At 46.4% G+C, this 7,106-nt stretch overlaps 1 non-coding gene across 1 annotated transcript; it reads right to left on the bottom strand.

Moving 5' to 3' along the window:
- Positions 1-3,669: 3,669 nt before the first annotated feature.
- TRNAS-CGA (transfer RNA serine (anticodon CGA)) lies at positions 3,670-3,751 on the bottom strand. Its single transcript has one exon. It is a non-coding gene; the product is annotated as a tRNA-Ser (tRNA).
- Between the last annotated feature and the right edge of the window lie 3,355 nt (positions 3,752-7,106).

Here is a 7,106-nt window from a genome sequence, read left to right as displayed (position 1 = left end):
TGATTGTATGTGGTTCTCTTTTGCGGAGGCGGAGTTGAATTGATAGAGGCGTGCTCAGTGTGGTTAGTTAATGTGTGGAAGTGGGGGCTGAGAGTGGGGGGGGATAAAGGGTGGGGATTGTCTGTGGGCGTGTCGGTCTGGTGCTGAACTCGGTTAGGCGGATTGTGGGTGGGAGCTGTGGTGTCATGGATGGAAAGAATGGGAATGTGGGCTGGTGAAGGGGGGGAGGGGGTACGGTTGGTGTATATGGGTGACAGATCTATGTCTGTGATTGATGGGTGTGCGGTATCAACCGTAGGTGGGTGTATGACTGAGTTGCTGGTGATAGAGGAGAGGTGTGTGTCCTTTTGGGGCTGAGGTATGCTAGAGGCGTTGTTGTTGGGGGCTGTGGTGACAGGGGAGAGAGGAATGGGAGTGGTATGAATGGAGGTCAGGGTGTTGGTGGGACGGGAAGGGGTGCGGCTGGTGTATGTCGGGGAGAGATCTAAGTCTGTGATTGAGGAGTGTGAAGTGGTTGCAGTAGGTGGGTGGATGACGACGGTGCCGGTGGTGGAGGAGAGGTGCGTGTCGTTTAGGGACTGAGCTGTGTTAGTATCGTTATGGTTGGGGGCTGCGGGGTGAAGGGTGGTCGGACTGAGTGGGGTCCGCGCATTGGAGAGGTGCTGTAAGAAAGTGTGAAACAGGTTATCTAGTAGTTCCAGGTTCCTGTCTGTGGATTGGATTAGGACAATCCCATTGTTATAGATAGTGATGGAGGTTCTGCCTGGGAAGAGTTGGGATGGTGTTATGGAGAGTGTTTGGCCATGAGCAGATTTCCTGGAATTGGATACGGTGAGTAAAGAGAGGAACGTTTTTCTCCATTGAGCTCTGCGTGCGGTGTGGAAGATGATATCAATGTTTACGTCACCATTGACCGGTGAGTGGTAGGTGTCTGCAAAGGGTATTTCAGGGTGGGACCTCAGTAAGTTGTGTTTAAAGCGTTTAGCGGCTTTTTTGGTGAGTGCGGGTGGGTAGTTGATTCTGTATGTGTGCTTGCCGATGAGCTCCATGTTGGGGTGACGGAGTCGGTAGGTGTGGGAGGGTGCTCAGTAATCGCCGGTTGCATGGAATGAAAGTGACACTAGCGGGCAGCCAAAGTGTATGCGGTAGTAGTCAATGCAAACAGGGATAAGATCTGTTGTGGGTGCGTGTTGCCCAGATGTAGGGTGCACAATAATGATAAACTGGAGCATAATACAAACACGTACACTAATACCCAATTGAATGTAGCAACAGTGGCATTAATGAGCAGCCAGAGTATATGAGGTAGTAATTGGTGCATAAAGGAATGAAACTTGAAATGGTAGCAGGTTACATAAGTGTAACTGGTCAATATGAGCAATTAATCAGTGCATTACATTGAAATCGCAGTGGGTCACAAACAAGTACAGCATAGAATATAGGTATAATACTGATGATATACTAGACTGAAATACCAATGCAGATAGTAAAATACCTAAATCAAAAGTGACAATAGTGAATAGTCAAAAATGGGTGTTTCTAAATAATTGAGGTGCATGAATCAGTAGCAAGAAAAAGATGCACCAGAAGTTATATGCTATGTAACAATAGTGAGTAGTCAAAGATAGATGAGGTATATGAGTCAGTAGCAAAATACAATTACAACCAAAAATTATATGAGACCTGAAGTGTCACTAGTGAGCAACCCAAATATATGGGGTAGCAATTGGTGCATAGGGTGATGAAAAAGTGGGCTGTGCAGTATAAATGAGGTGTAATAGTCCGTAGCCAAAATACTGAGTAGTCAAATAGTGTCAAATAGTAGTCATAGTGAGTAGTCAATAACAAATGAGGTACATGAGTCAGTAGACAAAATACAGTTGCAACCCAATTATACGAGACCAAAAGTGCCCCTAGTGAGCAGCCAAAATATGAGGTAGCAATCGGTGCATAATGGTAAAGAAAAAGTGGAATGTGCAGGATACAATTAGGAATAGAGACATATAATACCACTGTAGAAGGTAGACACCCTATCTTCGTCTGACGTGTAAACATATGATGTATATATATGAGGTAACATCGGTGCATTACAGGTGAGGACAGAGTGATATGTGCAAGATCCAACTAGGAATATAATGCCCCTGTAAATAACATACCACTGTAAACATATAATATAGTAACATAAAGTATAGTAACATATAATACCACTGTAGAAAGGTAGACACTCAGTCCAGAGGAATGACTAGCGTAAATAAAATACAACTGTAGACACTCAGTCCTGAGGAATGACTAGCGTAAATAAAATACAACTGTAAACATATAATGTAATAACATATAGTATAGAACATGTGATACCACTGTAGAAAGGCATATAGTATAGTATAGTAACGTGTAAGACCACTGTAGACAGGCAGACACTCAGTCCTGAGGAGTGATTAGTCCATGATGGTCGCCCAGGATAGACCGTCTAAGATGGCCGAACCGTTATGGGAGATAGGGGAATTAGTCCTCTGTCTGCTGCTATTACTTTGAGCACAGGAAGGACAGTTTTACTTTCCATTAGAGCAAGCCCTGTTCATAGCATGATGGGAAGGAGGCTTATCTCTACTTCTGGCAGTCTTGTGTGGGGGAGTTGAGCTGGGAGCCTCGTGGACATCGGAGGCATGAGGGGGATTTATTGCTACAGTTTTATGGCCCCAGCCATTTTGAACAAAGGAGATAGCTTAGAAAATGTGAGCAGGCGGGAGGGGTGAAATAAATACCTTATGTGCAAGCTGCACCGTGAGCCTGTTAAGTTTGTCAGCAACGTTTTGCAGTTGTAGTCCTTAATCAGAGCGTGTACAGGTCTGGATGGGGGCCACTCTCAGCCCATAGATGTCGCTGTCACCTCCAGCCTCCACTGATCCGGCGGCCCTCCTGGTACCTCCCGGTCCCGTCAGCCTCCTGATTGTCAGCCTCCTGATTCTCACTCCTCACAATTCTCACTCCTCACACTTCTACTTCTCACTCCTTACCATTCTCACTCCCGTCTGCCTCCTGATTCTCACTCCTCTGAGCAGCGGTGCCAGTGGCGGCTCAGCAGGCTCCCGCAGCTTCAGGCTGTGGGCCGGTCACATCAACCGAAACAGCAGCCCTCGACTCTGCCGCTATCTCTGTCACTGGCGGGGCGAGCTCTCTCTGCCCTCCGAGGCCGCCGTCTCCTGATTCTCACTCCTCTAAGCAGCGGTGCCAGTGGCGGCTAAGTAGGCTCCCGCAGCTTCAGGCTGTGGGCCGGTCACATCAGCCATAACAGCAGCCCTCGACTCTGCCGTTATCTCTGTCTCTGGCGGGGCGAGCTCACTCTGCCCTCCGAGGCCGCCGTTGCTCACTGCTGTGTAGCCGGCGGATCTACACCTCTGTTGTTCTCCGCTGGTCACAGCTGCCGTGGAGCGGGCGGGGGGGGCCTCACTCAGCCCCTGATGCCGCCGTGAGTCCTCTGCCGTGGTGCGGGCCGAGCGTGGGACAATCCGCAGTGCCGGGTCAGCAGGCTCCCCGGAGCTTCAACTGCGCCGCGATGGGGGTGTCTGGAGACACGGATCCAGTGGCAGGTTGCGGGGCTCCGCAGGCGTCAGTCACCGGCGAAGAGTGCCGGTGTAACAAACTAAATGGTGTTCATGCAAAATTACACGTTGCTGCAAGCAGGATTCGAACCTGCACAGGTAAAACCCATTGGATATCGAGTCCAACGCCTTAACCACTAGGCCATCGCAGCTCCATGAGTATGATGTCACTGTTGACGTATATGAGCCATGCGCTGCTTACGTCAGACCGAGACCTAAAAAACTAAAGTAACGGAAGGATGGGGCAGTTACCAGCAGTGCTCTGTTGCCCTCACTTATTTCGCTTGCTTTCATACAATTAATAAAAATAGCAACACGTATCACTCAAAGTGAGTGACAGGGCACAGATGAGCCGTAATCAATCACTGCGCATTTCTACCCTCTTTTCCCTATATTACGGCGCAGGGACCGGGCCCTCAAGTGTACTTAGAAAGAGTCCAAAAGCCTAAACAAGACACTCTACATAGAAAAAATTACTCTGTTCGTGACTCGTCAAAATCAGGCAGGACAGGTCCAGACTACGAACCCTTCCGAAACACCTGCTCTCTAAAACACTACCTGAGTGTTGAAATTGTCTTAATGTTTACATTTAGTTTGAGTTTTTGCTGTTTAACTCTGTGACTTGATGAGGATTGCGTAACGAGAAGTGAACATTTCCTTAACAAACCAAATGGTGTTCATGCAAAATCGGACGACACTGCAAGCAGGATTTGAACCTGCGCAGGGAAACCCCATTGAATTTCGAGTACAACGCCTTAAGCACAGTGGCGTAACGAAACTTGAGGGGGCCCCCCTGCAAAGCACATGGAGGGGGCCCCCCTCCCCTGCGGACATGGTGATCAGTGTGAGTGCATTGTAAATGCTGTGAGTGTATGGTGAGCATGAAAGGGATGGGCGAGAATAAGGACAAAGACAGAAATGTCACATTACAAATATACACATACTTTATTTATAACCCTATTTAGTGTCAAGAGGTCTTTCCAGGCTCTTTAAACACATTGCTGGCATTTTCCTTTTGGCAACCTTACTATATATTCCTTTTCATGAAATGCATTCTCACACTTCAGCAGTAAATGTAAATTTCAAATGTAAGGCGTAGGCGGAGTGGGGGCCCAGGGGGTACTGGAACTAAAAAGAAAGCTAAGCCTCAGTAACCAGTTTACCAAAGTATGTAAATATGCAAATGTGCTCTGGCCTAGTTGCCTTCAACCCCCTTGCTGCTGGGCCTGGAAGCTGGTCACCTGCACCCACTGCAAGCACCATTTAATTTATGAGGCAGGACTGTTATGAGGCAACTCGACTGGTGCAACCAATGCCGGCAAGAGAGTGTAGTGCTGACTGGGTGCGCTACAGCGCTGATGGGGCCCCTGGAGGCTGGAACACGGGGGCTGCTGCGGGCATAGCTGCCAGGGTTTGATTGCCATGTGTGACATTTTCATAATTTCAGTGTAATTATGAGTGACATTCCAACGACTGAGTGTACTACTCAGACTCGACCGTACCTCAACCTTTTCACCTTTGAGCTCATTTGTAGACCCCATTGCCACATTTCCAGTGGATAAGCCCTTCTTTAATACTGGTACCAGTAGTCAATATGATCCAGTGTCATTAACTGTCTTGTGTTGCTGACTTAACCAAAACAGCTACAGTATTTTAAGAAGGACATGAACATGAATACTGCCTTCCAAACACACATGGTCTGCAGTATCATCTTTTTAAGAAGGAGATGGTCAAATTCAGTGTTCTTTAAAAAATATATATGACAGACTTGGACCCATTTGGGGCATTGTTTATGGGCTTCCATTATTCTGCAATGTGTGGCCTCTTTTCAGAGCCTGAGATTGCTGCACCCATGCTCAGGGAAGCATGAAGTTACTAGGTCTAGTCTCGCTGTGGCTTAAAGGTATTATTAGCTTGAGGCTCATTACAGTACTGACGTTACTTGGGCATTGGCTCAGGATGGGATCAACGTATTCCATCTGGCTTATGGCTCAGTGGAGTTACTGTGCTTGCACGTGTGATAGGAGTATTTAAGCTATTGTTACATTGATTGTGAACTCTAAATACGGTCTTTCCTTTTCAGTCTGACAATATTCAGTCTGAATGTATTCATCTTGAGTTGCTCACTTCAATAAAGAAGAAATGAGTCACGGCACAAATTATTAAAACTAAAGTTTTTATTAGGGTGAGGGGGCTGTATAATTAAAAGTGAAATAAATAAAAGTAAGGAAACCCACTGAATGGCCTACATCAGTGTAACTTAGCCTGAGAAAGTCCTATCTACACCAGCCTTACTACTGTTTTACTGCTTGTCACTTTTACAAGATAATTAAAGAGCTGAGTCTGTCTTAGCCACAGCAGACTATATGGATACAACTATTTATTAAATATAAGTGTCCCTCGGGCCCACCATAAAAAGCTAATCTAGACCCCAGTCTCTGAGGCCTCATTAGGAAACAGTTACTAAACTTTAAACACACATTCTTAAAAGCTCTACTAATGTAAAGTATTGTGTAATCACCAGTGTACCGACCACTAGGGCAGAGTTCCTCCTGGGAATCACCATATGGCTGGTGCCAAGAGTCACTTGACCCCTAGCTCTACACCGATTTAGGGTTGTAGTGCTTTTTGTTATATGGCTGGATTGGCTCAGTTGCACATATCTTCACCTACAGCACAGCCTACGTTCTGGATTACCTCTAGGGACTGGATGCAGGCTGTTACCCAAGAGGTTGTTGTTCATTGTATGTGCGTCAGAAGAATGAGCGAATGTGCAGGCATTCCAGGAGTGTAACCCTTTCCCCAGCCAGTGAGATAGAGCCCTTCACCTCTAGCTCTGCATAGTCCATGAAAACCAAACCAGGATGCAATATTTCTCTTATAGGACGTGTGTTGCATCCAGCATATAATGGGCTACACCCTGTAATGTACATTTTTCATTTTCATAGAACTACAGAGACTTCACCTCCTATGGCTCAGTTACGACCACCATACAAGGTCTTTCATCTGAGGCTAGTTTACCGTAAGGACACAGAGCCTTGCACCATGACGGTATGGATTCTCTCGGGTGAACATCCTTTACATATTTTAATCTATGATCTTTGCAGTTGTGACTGAATTAGAACAAGGATACAGGCCTTTCACGCCTAGGTCTGGATTATCGCTAGAGATACAGAGCCTCTGACGCCCATGGGTAGTTCATAGGATTAAGAACTGTTCACTACTAAAGCAAAAAACAGTGGGGATTAGGACCCGTTTGCTTCTGTTACTGAACCATCAAAGGGATGGGTTATCCAGGGGATACAGTAACTTTCACATCTAGTAGTGGGCTGACACAGGGATGCAGTACCTTTCACCTATGGCACACACAATGAATTAAACCATCTCTAAGCTCTTACAACATGGTGGATTACTATTGCCGAGCTCCGTGATTAATACTTTTATTGCCATCAGAATATAGGCGACTCAGCAGACTCGCCAGGATTCAAAGTTTTGATTTGAAAGTTC

This window comes from Lissotriton helveticus, chromosome 11, assembly GCF_964261635.1.
Source record: "Lissotriton helveticus chromosome 11, aLisHel1.1, whole genome shotgun sequence".
Classification (NCBI taxonomy): domain Eukaryota; kingdom Metazoa; phylum Chordata; class Amphibia; order Caudata; family Salamandridae; genus Lissotriton; species Lissotriton helveticus.
This window is presented reverse-complemented; position numbering and strand designations above follow the sequence as displayed.